The sequence below is a fragment of the Perca fluviatilis genome, chromosome 18 (genome assembly GCF_010015445.1).
Source record: "Perca fluviatilis chromosome 18, GENO_Pfluv_1.0, whole genome shotgun sequence".
In the NCBI taxonomy this organism is placed as follows: Eukaryota; Metazoa; Chordata; class Actinopteri; order Perciformes; family Percidae; genus Perca; species Perca fluviatilis.
This window is the reverse complement of record NC_053129.1, coordinates 6,928,373-6,944,834: the sequence shown is the minus strand read 5'-3', so window position 1 is coordinate 6,944,834 and position 16,462 is coordinate 6,928,373. Positions and strand designations below refer to the sequence as shown.

General features: G+C 44.7%; 1 protein-coding gene and 1 long non-coding RNA gene across 3 annotated transcripts in view; one reads left to right on the top strand and one right to left on the bottom strand.

Moving 5' to 3' along the window:
- The window catches only part of kcnk10a (potassium channel, subfamily K, member 10a), a 151,944-nt gene that overhangs the window by 61,111 nt on the left and 74,371 nt on the right, over positions 1 to 16,462 (bottom strand). The window lies entirely within an intron of this gene.
- Positions 4,375 to 4,883, top strand: LOC120546800. Of its 2 annotated transcripts, none has more exons than XR_005636945.1 (3): positions 4,375 to 4,619; positions 4,695 to 4,771; positions 4,849 to 4,883. It is a non-coding gene; the product is annotated as an uncharacterized LOC120546800 (long non-coding RNA). The 2 variants fall into 2 exon arrangements; XR_005636944.1 differs by lacking the exon at positions 4,849 to 4,883 and adding an exon at positions 4,815 to 4,848.

The following is a 16,462-nucleotide window of genomic DNA, read 5'->3' as shown; positions in this document are numbered from 1 at the left end:
GCGTGGCGTTTCTGTTGCGTGTCAGCTGCGTGTCAGCTGCGTGGATTTTTCTATGTCTTTACACACCAGAAACATGTCTGACGCTGCGCTGCTGCTGCTAGCCTTGTCTGGACACATGGATGTTTCCCATTGATAAAATTAAATACCATGTTAAACATATACTGATCTGATTACAGCAAAGACAACGTCGGCAGTATTGACGGCAAAATAGGCTCCAGAATATTTCCTTCTGTATTGACAGGTGCAATATTAGAAAAAAAAAGGGCCTATCTGCATTTATGTCAAAACCTCGAGGCTTTCAAACATCAACATGCCATTTATTAATATGTATTTGTGTCTAAATGACATATACATATTTTCCTATTCTATTTTGCCTGGAAACGCTTCCAACACGCTCGCGTCTCGCGTGAAAAATAGGCGTCGGTTCTATTTCTAGCAGGCACGCGTCTCAGGCGCGTCTCGAGCCGCGCCTGAGAAGCGCGTCTCATGCAGGCAGTGTGTAAGCTCTAACCTGTTAACATGGGAGCCGAAATATAAACGGACACGCCACGCGGCTGACACGCTCGCGTGACGCGTCCAGTGTGTAACCGGCCTAAGAAAGATAGACCACCTTTGAGATGCATATCACTTATCACAACAGAACTAAAGCTGTTTGCCATGCCATTGTAGGTAAATTAATTAATTGTGACCAAACCGTTTTTTTAAAGGGGAGACTTGCATCAGACAATATCTGACGCCTTTTCCAAATGTTACATGTATCAGAATCAGATACACATCCCGCAGCTTTATTCAGCTTGGATGTGCTAAAAGCCTTCGATCGAGTGAGCTGGATATATTGGTGGCAGGTTTTGGAGAATTTCGGATTTGGCAATAAACTTATATCAATGATCAAAACACTATACACCAACTCTTGTGCAGTTGTACAAACAGACAATATTCTGTCTAAAACATTTCCTCTGCAGCGTGGAACTCGGCAAGGCTGCCCACTGTCCCCGCTCCTTTTCACTCTGTCACTTGAACCGCTAGCCCAGACAATTAGATTAGACCCGCACACAACATAAAATTTCACTTTATGCGGACGATGTATTACTTTTTTTTTTACTAACATTTCTTTCTCTACCTCAAATACTCAAAGTCTTCACGCAGTTCAGTCTATTTTCTGGTTATAAAATTAATTGGGATAAATCCCTCCTCATTCCTTTAAATGCCCCTGCTCAACCCCTCACTTTACTAGTCATTCAACATATTCAATGGCATAACTCCACATTTACATATCTAGGCATAATGGTAACCAATTTCTCAGATATATCACATGCAAATTACAATAAACTTAAAACGGAGATCGAAACGGACATTCAGAGGTATTGCAATAGAATTGCAATACTAAAACTGAATGTACTCGGCCGACTGAATTTCCTGTTCACTATGATCCCTATGCCTCCACCACCTAAGTACTTTGATGAACTACAGTCCCTGACCACTAAATTCATATGGAATGATAAAAGAGCTTTTATCCGCTTACGCACGTTAAAGCGACCAAGACACTCTGGAGGCTTGGCAGTACCTGACTTTAAATTATACTACTGGTCATTTCAAATAAAGCAATTGACAATTTGGTGCAATGAGAATGTTGTCACACCCTGGCATCAGATAGAGAAATAGATGGTAAAACCACATAGAATGACAGACATAGTATTTTGTGGGTTGAAACCTAGATCTGTATGTAGAAATTTTGGGCCAATCATAGGAAACTCCTTGAAAATTTGGTTTGCTGTCCAGAAACATATGGGATGTAACGTAAAGCTTTGTGACCGCTCTCCTGTTTGGTATAACTACAATTTATTACAGCACTCTGGTCCCTATTTTAATGACAGTTGGGCTTCTGGAGGAATTCACACTCTCCAAGATCTATATGACAGAAATGGTTTGATTTCACTCCAAGAGCTTAAAGAACGTTATTCTCTCCCTGGGTTTCCTTGGTTCTTGTATTTCCAATTGAGGTCTGCAATCTGTGTCCATGGAGTTCCATGGGATTCACCTTTACCCTCTCATCCGCTGGACACTTTGATTTCCTCTCGAACACCCTCTACTAGAACAGTGTCCATTATCTACAATGACCTGCTCTCTAAAAATGTTAAACCTTTGGGAGTTGTCAGTTCTTGTAACCATGAACTTGAGGGTCAGGGTTATGATCTGGACTGGGACAATATTTGGACAAGCATACCCCTCTCCTGAAAGAATCCAGCACATCAACTTATTCATTATAAGTTTGTGCATAAATTTCATGCCACACCCTTGAGGGATTGGTTAAATGCAGAGAATGAATTTCGCTACATGTATGTGTAGGTGACAATAAAGTACCTTTACCTTACCTTACCTTACACCATACAGACGCTTTACAATGAAACTGACAGATGATCCCAACTGTACAAAATGTGATCAGAACATTGTTGGCACATAACTTGCCTCTGGTCCAAGGTGCATAGGTGCCTTGAAAATATCCTATGCACGCCCCCCTACTTCTATTCAATGATGACTCCGTTCTTAGTGGCAACACCAGATTGGGACAGAGGAAAGTTATATTTGCAGGATTGACAGCCGCTAAGAAGACCATAATACACTCATGGTTTTCACCGGACATCCCGTCGGCAAAAGAACGGCTAAATCATTTTAGAGACATTGCTCTTTTAGAAAGGTCATTGGCTGTCATACATAAAGCGTGAGCATCTACTGTGCAGGCCTGGGACGCTCTTATCAGTTATCTTTCTAACATAACATTGCTTGCTCGCATATAAGGTGTTACTGTGAATTATGCTGTGTGACTGCAAGACTGTCGTCAAATGCAACGAGTTCTCACTGGTGGGTCTGGAAAATGTCTGTACCCCTTTTTTATTTTATTTTTGCTTACTTTATCTTTTTTCAGGTCAGTTCATCTCCTGTCCTCTATTTCTCATCTTTATATTTATTTATTTAATGGCAAGGCAATGGCACTATGTCCGTAACGTAATGTTCAAATTGTTCAATAAAAAGTTTGTCACAAAAAAAAATAGGTAATTGAGCACTGTAGTGGTTTGATCATATTAGTGACTATGTAACTACATCGAAACAGGCCAAATTATGTCTGTTCCTTGTAAAGTAACAGCGTTACAGAAGGCTAGCTATAGTCTTGCGCCAAAGTCCCGTGGGAATTCAGTTGTAGCAGGAAAAGGTAAACAGCAGTGTGCAGATCGGCGCGTAGTGTGTGAAGAGTGAAGAGCGGAGGTGTTCACAAGGGAAGAAGCTTGGCGTAACGTAACTATGGAGCTAGAGCTAGCTAGCAAGGTGGGGAGGAAGTAGAAGAATGACAGTCGAGCTTGCTAGCCTGGCTAAGGCAACTAACACACAGTTCGCCACTGCCGAGACTCATATTCACCAACGCCAGATTGATCGCACACAAAATGGTTATATATGCTACAAATACACACGGAACTGCTGCTTTATGATCATCCCAGAAGGCAGCTAGCAGCTAACCACAGTAGGGTGACCAAACGTCCTTTTTTGCCCGTACATGTGTAACAGAGTTAAAAATGTAGTGTATTGTTATATATGATTTTCGCCAAAAAATGAACAGCCTTGTTTAATAGTTGTGAATGGAGCCACCTTTGGCCGTATGGTGTACTACAGATCTGCTGCGTGTAGTCTTGCGTTACTTCCCTCCCCGATCAGAGAAGTGTGGGATATAGATACACACGCTTTGCTGACCAAATGACTTATGTTCCTATAATATACTGCCTAATTATTACAGCAAGCTGCCTAGACTTAACGAGCTAAAAGTATGCTGCACAAGAACAGAGCCAAGGCTGCACACAGGTGGCCTGCATCGTGCAAAGGAGGACATGTTCCTCTGTGGGATGCAGTAAGCAAGGACGGAGGACACCAAGACCTGGCTCAGTCACAATCCATCAAAAGCAACAGCCCACTTTGTAGAGACAGATGTTCGTGTGTGATATGTAACTGCCCTTGTTAAACTTCAATAAAAGACAGGCAAAAGAGGAAGAGAGTCAGAGCTCACTGGTGAGAAGCAGACTGCGGAGTCTGCTTACGGAGTGATGCTCTCCTTCTATAGAAGCCTATTGTATTAATACATATCTGTGTCTGTGAAGTTATTGCTATCTATTTCAGAGAAGAAGTCCTCACCTGGGAGTGCACCTTGGCGCACGCACAATTGGGGGCCCGTCCGGGATAAAAACAAAAGAGGATTCTTCAAATTGGTTGGAAAAGTTCGGTCCAAGGGTGAAAAGTCGCGTTGAACATCTGGCGCCATAAATAAGGTAAGCAGACCATTATTCTGCATTGACTATTCTAAATCAAGGGTGTTCAACGTCTTATTAACCCACAGACCGCTAAAATTAATTAATTAAATACATAGTGACAACTTCCATTTTTATAAAGGTACAGGAAATATGGTATGGTTTATGGAACAAATATGAGGAAATATTTGTGAAAGTCTGAGTTTGGCAACTCCACCCGTGTCCTGACGAGGAGCGGTTTTGGCTGGGTTGAAACACCCGAGAATTGAGACATCTTAAAAACAAAAAGGTTAAGTTAAGGTTAATAAGGGTAAGTCCTCCATAGTAGAGGTAAGTCCCAGGTAATTGTAGGTGGAGTCCTCCATAGTAGAGGTAAGTCCCCCGGGTAAGTCCTCCATAGTAGAGGTAAGTCCCAGGTAATTGTAGGGGTAAGTCCTCCATAGTAGAGGTAAGTCCCCCGGGGTAAGTCCTCCATAGTAGAGGTAAGTCCCAGGTAATTGTAGGGGTAAGTCCTCCATAGTAGAGGTAAGTCCCCCGGGGTAAGTCCTCCATAGTAGAGGTAAGTCCCCTGGGGTAAGTCCTCCACAGTAGAGGTAAATTCCCAAAGGAGTTGAAGTCTCCTAGGTATGACTGGTGAACGATTGTATTATTGAACCATTTCACACTATTTAGGTGATATGACAAAATAATCCAATGTTCACATGACTTGTTGGTTTTGGTGTCAGACAATTGAGCTAGTTCGATTGTCCAAAGGCTGAGAACCAGGGTATAGCGAGCCATAGATCTCAGCTGGCCAAAATCATAGGGAAACTTGATTTTGGTGTCAAATAGGAATATTACTTTCCTGTTTAAGGGTTGAGAACCAGGGACATAGTGTCCCATAAATCTCAACTGGCCACAATCAAGGTTTAAAAAAAAAAAAAAAATGAAATGAAAAATTGACTCATCCAAATTAAGGGTAATGCATGAATGACCAATGTGTATGAATGCTAAATAGAAGCAATTGAAGCAGCAGCACTGCCTGAAACCTGACGGTGTTAACATAAAGCAGTGGACTGTTGAAGTAAATTGTGGATATTTAGATCGAGGGATTTCTGTGTGGAAATTTAGAAGTATTGAGTGTGTGGCAGTTTTGGATAAATATTTCTGGCAAAATTAATAAGCATATTTTGGCAATCTCATAAAGACCAGTGTTACTAGTTAAGGAAATGGACGGAGAATTTGATAGAGAAATAGATGACGGGGGTTGGGGAATTAAAGGACCATATAAGCCAGTTGGGGAGCAGTTAGAAGTAATGGAAAAAGCAGTGAAAGCGGCCTATGGGACAGGGAAGGAGGCAGAGGATATGATGATACAAATGAGGAAAGATGTTAATCAGATACTGACCGATCAGGGGGAAATTGCTAAATGCACAGATCCACTGTTAGCAGCATTTTGGAGACAGGAAAAGAGAGCAGGTCAGGATCAGGAAGAAGCACAGAAAGATGTGAAAACAGGCAGTTGGCTAAAAAAAGGGAGAAGCCAAGGATAGGAGAGATAAAGCAAGTCAAGATAGGAAGAAGTGGGCACTATGGGCGCTATTTTGGCAGGGAGTGAGGCATCTAATGGTTGATAATACAGGTCATACACAACCACATAAACCTCCATCGTACTCACCACCTCAGCCCACTACAGGGTTGTACCCAGTGTTTGATGTTAAGGAAGGAGCAGTGTAAGTTACAGGGCTTGGCAGATGTGTCCCCTCAGCCCCGTTTGCGGGCCAGGACCAAACCCACAGGGGGAAGATTAGGCAACCAACTGATGAGTGGCAATTACAGAGACTCATGGCTTTAACTGCAGGGCCCCCCACTCCTGACCTTTTCCCCATTCCTGACTGGATTCCAGCCCCTCCACACACACAACCACAATCCTATGCCCAACCCCCACCCTATAGGCCGGGTCCTCCCCAATGGCAACAAAATAGTGGGAGGGGATATGGGAGAGGAGGAGGGAGACCAGGGGGAGGCGGGGACGGCGCCGCTTGGGGAGAGCTCCGGGAGCCTGCTTTGTCTGTGGCCAACTGGGACACTGGTCTAGGGAGTGTCGCGCAAAATGGGGGGTCAGTCACCAAGGGGAAGGGGTTACCAGCAAAGGGGTCCATACCAGCCACCGCAGGGACCACCGACAGGTCCACCCCAAGCGCAACTGCAGATGGCTGAATGGAACTGGACTGGCTGGGAACCAGGCCAGCAGTTGCCACAATGACACTCCCCAGCAGAGCAACAGGACCCAGGGACCACGGCAGATCCCATGGTGTCCATGAGAGTAGAAGGAACTGTTCAGCCCTTCTTAGTTGACACAGGAGCTACTTGCTCAGCAATCAGACATTGTCCATCACAACACATTTCACCAAGTCACATTACGGTGATGGGATTCTCTGGGGAAAAGCAAAAACTGCCAATAACAAAACCACTGCATACAGCTATAGGGAACCAATGCGTCCTCCATCCATATGTTGTTTCTCCCACGGTTCCTATGAACCTCCTTGGCAGAGATCTCCTCATAAAACTGGGCGTGTCTATCCTGTGTTGTGCTGATGGAATATTACTGACTTTCCCTGACGGCGTCCAAATGACCTGTTCTGAAGGAAACCAGGGCCACGGACAATACATCCTTTCCCCCACCTCTGACTCCTACGCTGACATTTACTGGGCTATGTTGTCTCCAGAAGGCCCGGGCTCCGGGGGTATCCTGAAACAGTTCTTCCTCTGGAAGCCCTGGATCTCGCAAGTTGCACCCTTTGTCCCTCCCCCAGATCCCCCACATGTCACCCTAAATTATGATGTCCACTCTGATCTCTGTTATCAAGACGCTTTTGACACGAGTAGCGGACACCAGATGGGACATCCACTCTCAAAACATCTTTGTGGGACCTGAAGGCGTGAGCCGCCGGTCCAGCTAACCCCTGATCAGTTGCCATGGTTTGTTATGACTGAGGAATCTGCCCCACATGTTTCACTTGCCCTGCACCCAGGGTATGAGGCCAAATCATTAGGTCCCATGGTCAAGACAGCCCTGACTGCCACCGACTGGACACTCACCTCCTCTCCCCAAGGTTCAATACTCTCCCTCCACCAAAACCTTCCGCATTCTCTGTGAGGGTCGAGACACAGCTTTTCTCCAACATGACTTAATTGCTAGGCACATGGTACGGGAAAGGACTGACCATCAAGATGCTAAAGCCATGTTAGATGGTCTTCCCACCACTCTCTGGTCACAAACACCGACTGATGTAGGTTTAGTGCATTGTGCCCCGCTGACCTTTCACCTTAGGCCATCTCCGCCTGTATGGATACCACAATACTCATGCTCTAGGGAAAAGCAGCTAGGCATTTCAGATACAGTCACAGGATTGATTGAGGCAGGGGTGTTAGAACCCCTCTCGTTCCCAGTGGAACACACCTATCCTCCCAGTTTTGAAAGCAGAAACAGGTAAATATAGGATGGTTCATGACCTGCGCCGCCATAAATGATCTCATTGTAGACACCACTCTCACTGTACCTAACCCACATGTTGCTCTTGCGACATAGGGACCACAACACCACTGGTACACAGTGTTAGATCTCTCAAATGCATTTTTCTGCCTCCCTCGGCCGAACATCTGCGATATTTTCTCTCATTCACATACATGGGTCGCCCCATGCGATACACACGCCTACCACAAGGGTTTAACCTCTCCCCAGGCCTGTTTAACAAAGTTCTGAAAAACTCACTGACAGATTGTACCCTACCACCTGACACCGTTCTGGTACAATATGTAGATGATCTTCTGATAGCTGCACCCACCGCAATTGCCTGTCTGCAGGCTACCAAAGATGTTTTGACCACCCCTGGCTAGGAGGGTTACAAAGTAAGCAGGAAGAAAATACAAGTCTGTAGAAGAGAAGTTACCTTTCTGGGCAGAATCCTTTCAGGCAGTGGTGTAGGTGTTTCCCCTGCACACAGATCAGTTATTTTGGCCCACCCGAAACCATGTACTGTAAAAGACATGTTGTCATTTTTGGGCTTGACAGGCTACAGCAAATCCTATGTTCCAGGCTATGTCGACCTTACAGATCCCCTCCGGGCTATGGTACGCCAACAGGGCATGCGCAATTTGTCCTCAGCCTTAGACTGGACATTTGAAGGCAATGAGGCATTCATTAAACTTAAACAATCCCTTGCTGCAGCAGCAAATCTGGCTTGCCCAAACTACTCCCTGCCCTTCCACTTGGATGTTTCTGAAACAAAACAAGCAACTAATGGGGTTTTGTTTCAGAAAAAAAAAAAGGAGTAGTGTTGAACTACATGAGCATCCCATTTGAACAAATTGAAAAACGCCAGCCCGCCTGCACACAACATGCTGCAGGGGTGGCAAAATGCATTCAGAAATCATCACACATAGTTATGGGACACCCCCTGATAGTGTTGACCTCCCACAGCATAGTGTCCTTTGTTAACTCAGCCATGTTTTCACTCACACCAACCAGACAAAGGCAAATCAGCAAAGTTTTGCAGGCCCCAAACCTGACCTTTACACATGAAGGCATTAACATGGCAGACCAGATGGGGAGGGGGAACCACATGAGTGTGAGGACAGGACAAGAAAAGTGGGAAAAAGTCAGACCAGACTTAGCTGCACAACCACTAGGGGAAGGAAGAGTGCTATTCACAGATGGGTGTTGTTTTAGACATGAGACTGAGGGACTGAAAGCAGCATATGCAGTGGTTGAAGACACAGGAGGGGAAGTGGTAACATTAGAAGCAGAAAGGATGCAAGGTGCGCAGTCAGCACAGAAAGCAGAAGTGGAAGCACTCATCAGAGCCTTAGAGCTAGGAAAAAATCAAGCTGTAACTGTATACTCTGACTCAGCCTATGCAACAGGAGCAGCTCACCTCGAATTACCACAGTGGCAGAGAGCAGGGTTTTTGACAGCAGGAGGAAAACCTATTAAACATGAGGAAGAAATGAAAAGATTAGCAAAAGCTATTCTCCTACCAGCCAAGGTAGCTATAGTCAAATGTAAGGGCCACAGCAATACTCAAGATAGAGTGAGTAAGGGAAATGAAGCAGCAGACAGCGCTGCAAAAACCGCAGCAGGATATTTGGCACACCATCTAATGATGACTGCAGACCTAGAAACCAGGGCCGAGCTTAGCAAAGAAACAATCATTGAGTTACAAGCACGAGCTTCCCCCCAAGAAAAAACAGTTTGGAAAAGCAGGGGAGCTATGCAAAGTGAGGGGTTGTGGCGGGGCCCGGATGGTAGACCTATTCTGCCACCAGGGGTACGGGAGACGGCCCTAGAAGAAGCTCATGGGGTGGGACATGTAGGGGTCAGTCAGATGTTGAGAAACCTACAACATTGGTGGCATCCATTCATGAAACCAATGGTAGAGCAGGTAACCAAGACCTGTCCCCAATGCCAAGCATTCAACCCTAAGCCTACAGTGAAACCAGACGGGGGACAGTACCCCCTTGAGACAGTGGCAGGGAAAGAGATTGTGATTGACTACACTGACATGACGGACAGGGTACAGGGTTGCAGGTATTTGCTGGTGTGTGTGGATTCCTACACTGGATGGCCAGAGGCCATGCCCGCAAAAAATGAAGACGCTCAGACCGTAATTAAATTTCTAATCAACCAATACATTCCCCAGCATGGGTTCCCCGAAAGGATAAAGTCAGATAATGGTTCCCATTTCAAAAACAAAGATTTGCAAAAAGTGGAACTCATGTTGGGGCTAAAAGCATAAATTCGGATACCCGTACCACCCTGAATCTCAAGGCAAGGTAGAAAGGATGAACCTGACCTTAAAAAACAAAATGTCTAAAATATGCAACCAAACAGGGATGAATTGGCTGCAAGCCCTCCCCCTGGCTCTCATGTCGATAAGAATGTCAGTAAACAGTAGGACAGGCCTCTCACCATATGAGCTACAAACAGGGAAGTGTTTCCCGGGGCCCTGGTCTCAGCTTCCACTTACTGAGCCTTCACCTGTAACCATTTCTCACAAAGCTTTTTTCCGCCAGCTACAGGGCACAGTCTCCTTGTTTTCTAAACAGGTGACCGCAGCACACCCAGACGCAGAAACCAAAACTCCTCCAGACGCTCAGTGGGTGCTCCTGAAAGCAATCAAGAGGAAGTGGTCTGAACCTCGCTGGCAGGGGCCCTTCAGAGTGACGGCGAGAACATCCCACGCAGTACAGCTCGAGGGAAAAGGTAAACAGTGGTACCACTGGAGCCAGTGTGCTGCAGCCCAGGAGCCAGGCCGCTCCACCAAGGAAGTAGCCAGAGATCTGGCTGCCAGCGCGGAGGGCTCTCCGCCAGACACTAGGAAAAAAGAGGCAGAATAATCCTCTCCAGTGTCCAACGAGGTCCAGGGTAGTCCACCCCTGTGACCTGAAGAAGAGAATCACCAGGAAGAGAGGTGAAACAAGCGCTCTCTTCCCTACAAGTAGCGTGCCAAGCTACCATCCACCGTTGAACCCAACTTATTGGGCGTGTTTTCTTTAACACACGCACCTCCGACCGCCGCCGTTTTCATTAACCATTTTTCATTGTGTGCAAATTGCAGGAGTTGTCTGGTTTGAGTCTGAGCTGAGGGTTAAAACCAACTTATAAAGCGGTGCTGTTATAAGTAACTTGTATGGGAAGAGACTTGCCAGGGAAGGAATAAGCTTGCTAGATGTGTTGTAAGGTGATCTTAGGGGTACATAGCGTCCCCATTGTTACTTTCATTTTCTGGTATGATTTTGAACTCCCCCGCCAAAACTGCCCCACCTAGGTGTTACCCTAGAAGAACTTAAGTGCCTTGTAATTGTAAATAATATGTTGTGGACTCACTTAGGTGAGTCCAAAAGGGGGTGTGGGAACTTTTTATTTCATAAAAAGTTAACAGAAGTATGCTCTTAATATTAGAAGTGTTTTTCCATTTTCTACATTTTTTACCATCTTTTACATTTTCTACCTGAAGTGTTTTACAATTTATCTAGAAGTGATTTTTACCTAGAAGTGCCTTTACCTAGACGTGCCATGTTCTGACTCTATTTTTGTTTTTGGAATATCTCGTTCTCTGACCTCTCTTTCTTTTGGTGTGTTGAACTCTAGTAGAGTTCAAAAGGGGGAATTGTGGGATATAGATACACACGCTTTGCTGACCAAATGACTTATGTTCCTATAATATACCTGCCTAATTATTACAGCAAGCTGCCTAGACTTAACGAGCTAAAAGTATGCTGCACAAGAACAGAGCCAAGGCTGCACACAGGTGGCCTGCATCGCGGCAAAGGAGGACATGTTCCTCTGTGGGATGCATAGCAAGGACGGAGGACACCAAGACCTGGCTCAGTCACAATCCATCAAAAGCAACAGCCCACTTTGTAGAGACAGATGTTCGTGTGTGATATGTAACTGCCCTTGTTAAACTTCAATAAAAGACAGGCAAAAGAGGAAGAGAGTCAGAGCTCACTGGTGAGAAGCAGACTGCGGGAGTCTGCTTAACGGAGTGATGCTCTCCTTCTATAGAAGCCTATTGTATTAATACATATCTGTGTCTGTGAAGTTATTGCTATCTATTTCAGAGAAGAAGTCCTCACCTGGGAGTGCACCTTGGAAGCACGACAGAAGCTGTATACTTTTGATTGGGTAGGTTCAACGTACAAAGTACTTCACCCAGTATTTCAGTTTTCTAAAAGTAAATTGATGTTTAGGTTGATAACTTCAATGTATGTAATGTGTTATATTATTCCCATGCACTGTAACGATCGTACTGCACTTTGCATGGTTTAACAGAAAGTTTGTTTATGTTCTTTTTGACCGTGAGTTTCTGTGTGCTGAGGTCAACGTGGCTAACGTGGCTAGCTGTAAACTGCGCTAGTCACGTCCATACATTAGGAGCAATATTACTCCGTGTCTATCATGTGTGTATGTTTAATCTCAGTATAGTTTCGGTATATGTATGAGACAACAGTGTATGTTTAAGCAAGTATTCCCAAACGTTAATTAGTTGTCGTTTCATGTGTGTTAACATTCTGTCTGCGCCTTGTTTGCTAGCAAGCACTGATAGTGTACAATGGGATATTGACGTAGTACATGTAGCCTTGTAATGCAATGCATTCTTTATATTTTGCTTGTGCAGATGCTGTAAATGTGTACACCAAAGTCTGAAGACAATGTTCTGATTTATTTTCCAAAGGTATGTGGCTCCATAATGTAATTAGGTTTTAATGAAGTGCTATAACTTTATGCATTTAGGCTGCAGTTATTCTATATAAGAAGTTAAAAGTAATGATTCAGATGATGGTTTTGTATGCATTTTCTATTGCTGAAAGAGTGATTGGCAGAGAGCGCTGTATACTTTTGATCGGATGCTGTAAATGTGTACCCCAAAGTCTGAAGACAATGTTCTGATTTATTTTCCAAAGGAAAAATAAAGAAAAAAAATTCAACATTTCCCCCTCTGTTTCCCTGATGCTTGACCATCGTTACACATGTCCACTTTGCACTTACTGTCCGTTTTTTTTTATAAATTCATGAAAATTTTCGGTTTTCATACGTTTTTCATGGGACCATTAAGTGTGTACTTAAAATTTGACTGGCGTTTGCACACAATACTACGGTACTTTGTTGTGTGACGTAATTCCCGAGAGGCTGCTTTGTGGGGCGGCTCTGCAACACGCAAAACAGGGCCCAAAGCAGACAGCAGAGTAGCATTGCACACAAAATGCCGAAGCATTTCCTGCTAAAGATTTTCCACCGTGGTGCAGAAAACACCGCGGGAGACACTTTGTTCTCTCCACTGTGACTCTAGAGTCGTACTGTTCGCCGTCACTACTCACTCTGAAGATAATCACCGTCACTTTCTCACTTCTCCCGGGGCCCTGGTCTCAGCTTCCACTTACTGAGCCTTCACCTGTAACCATTTCTCACAAAGCTTTTTTCCGCCAGCTACAGGGCACAGTCTCCTTGTTTTCTAAACAGGTGACCGCAGCACACCCAGACGCAGAAACCAAAACTCCTCCAGACGCTCAGTGGGTGCTCCTGAAAGCAATCAAGAGGAAGTGGTCTGAACCTCGCTGGCAGGGGCCCTTCAGAGGCGGCCGAGAACATCCCACGCAGTACAGCTCGAGGGAAAAGGTAAACAGTGGTACCACTGGAGCCAGTGTGCTGCAGCCCAGGAGCCAGGCCGCTCCACCAAGGAAGTAGCCAGAGATCTGGCTGCCAGCGCGGAGGGCTCTCCGCCAGACACTAGGAAAAAAGAGGCAGAATAATCCTCTCCAGTGTCCAACGAGGTCCAGGGTAGTCCACCCCTGTGACCTGAAGAAGAGAATCACCAGGAAGAGAGGTGAAACAAGCGCTCTCTTCCCTACAAGTAGCGTGCCAAGCTACCATCCACCGTTGAACCCAACTTATTGGGCGTGTTTTCTTTAACACACGCCCCTCCGACCGCCGCGGTTTCATTAACACTTTTCATTGTGTGCAAATTGCAGGAGTTGTCTGGTTTGAGTCTGAGCTAGAGGGTTAAAACCAACTTATAAAGCGGTGCTGTTATAAGTAACTTGTATGGGAAGAGACTTGCCAGGGAAGGAATAAGCTTGCTAGATGTGTTGTAAGGTGATCTTAGGGGTACATAGCGTCCCCATTGTTACTTTCATTTTCTGGTATGATTTTGAACTCCCCGCGCAAAACTGCCCCACCTAGGTGTTACCCTAGAAGAACTTAAGTGCCTTGTAATTGTAAATAATATGTTGTGGACTCACTTAGGTGAGTCCAAGAGGTGTGGGAACTTTTATTTCATAAAAAGTTAACAGAAGTATGCTCTTAATATTAGAAGTGTTTTTCCATTTTCTACATTTTTTACCATCTTTTACATTTTCTACTGAAGTGTTTTACAATTTATCTAGGGATTGATTTTACCTAGAAGTGCCTTTACCTAGACGTGCCATGTTCTGACTCTATTTTTGTTTTTGGAATATCTCGTTTTCTGACTTCTCTTGACTTTCTCTTTTGGTATGTTTTTGGTGAACTCTAGTAGAGTTCAAAGGGTTCAGAATTGTGGGATATAGATACACACGCTTTGCTGACCAAATGACTTATGTTCCTATAATATACTGCCTAATTATTACAGCAAGCTGCCTAGACTTAACGAGCTAAAAGTATGCTGCACAAGAACAGAGCCAAGGCTGCACACGGGTGGCCTGCATCGTGCAAGGAGGACATGTTCCTCTGTGGGATGCAGTAAGCAAGGACGGAGGACACCAAGACCTGGCTCAGTCACAATCCATCAAAAGCAACAGCCCACTTTGTAGAGACAGATGTTGTGTGTGTGATATGTAACTGCCCTTGTTAAACTTCAATAAAAGACAGGCAAAAGAGGAAGAGAGTCAGAGCTCACTGGTGAGAAGCAGACTGCGGAGTCTGCTTACGGAGTGATGCTCTCCTTCTATAGAAGCCTATTGTATTAATACATATCTGTGTCTGTGAAGTTATTGCTATCTATTTCAGAGAAGAAGTCCTCACCTGGGAGTGCACCTTGGAAGCGCCGACAGAAGCTGTATACTTTTGATTGGGTAGGTTCAACGTTACAAAGTACTTCACCCAGTATTTCAGTTTTCTAAAAGTAAATTGATGTTTAGGTTGATAACTTCAATGTATGTAATGTGTTATATTATTCCCATGCACTGTAACGATCGTACTGCACTTTGCATGGTTTAACAGAAAATAGTTTGTTTATGTTCTTTTTGACCGTGAGTTTCTGTGTGCTGAGGTCAACGTGCCTCACGTGGCTAGCTGTAAACTGCGCTAGTCACGTCCATACATTAGGAGCAATATTACTCCGTGTCTATCATGTGTGTATGTTTAATCTCAGTATAGTTTCGGTATATGTATGAGACAACAGTGTATGTTTAAGCAAGTATTCCCAAACGTTAATTAGTTGTCGTTTCATGTGTGTTAACATTCTGTCTGCGTGCCTTGTTTGCTAGCAAGCACTGATAGTGTACAATGGGATATTGACGTAGTACATGTAGCCTTGTAATGCAATGCATTCTTTATATTTTGCTTGTGCAGATGCTGTAAATGTGTACACCAAAGTCTGAAGACAATGTTCTGATTTATTTTCCAAAGGTATGTGGCTCCATAATGTAATTAGGTTTTAATGAAGTGCTATAACTTTATGCATTTAGGCTGCAGTTATTCTATATAAGAAGTTAAAAGTAATGATTCAGATGATGGTTTTGTATGCATTTTCTATTGCTGAAAGAGTGATTGGCAGAGAAGCTGTATACTTTTGATCGGATGCTGTAAATGTGTACACCAAAGTCTGAAGACAATGTTCTGATTTATTTTCCAAAGGAAAAATAAAGAAAAAAAATTCAACATTTCCCCTCTGTTCCCCTGATGCTTGACCATCGTTACACATGTCCACTTTTTACGTACTGTCCGTTTTTTTTTTTATAAATTCATGAAAATTTTCGGTTTTCACTGTTTTCATGGGACCATTAAGTGTGTACTTAAATTGACTGGCGCTTTGCACACAATACTACGGTACTTTGTTTTGTGACGTAATTCCCGAGAGGCTGCTTTGGGCGTGGCTCTGCAACACGCACATACACAGGGCCCAAAGCAGACAGCAAAGTAGCATTGCACACAAAATGCGAAGCATTTCCTGCTAAAGATTTTCCACCGTGGTCAGAAAACACACGGGAGACACTTTGTTTCTCTCACTGTGACTCTAGAGTCGTTTGCGGCTCGCCGTCACTACTCACTCTGAAGATAATCACCGTCACTTTCTCACTTCTCCCGGGCCCTGGTCTCAGCTTCCACTTACTGAGCCTTCACCTGTAACCATTTCTCACAAAGCTTTTTCCGCCAGCTACAGGGCACAGTCTCCTTGTTTTCTAAACAGGTGACCGCAGCACACCCAGGCGCGAAACCAAAACTCCTCCGCAGACGCTCCGTGGGTGCTCCTGAAAGCAATCAAGAGGAAGTGGTCTGAACCTCGCCTTCGGCGGGGGCCCTGCAGTGAGCGGCGAGAACATCCCACGCAGTACAGCTCGAGGGAAAAGGTAAACAGTGGTACCACTGGAGCCAGTGTGCTGCAGCCCAGGAGCCAGGCCGCTCCACCAAGGAAGTAGCCAGAGATCTGGCT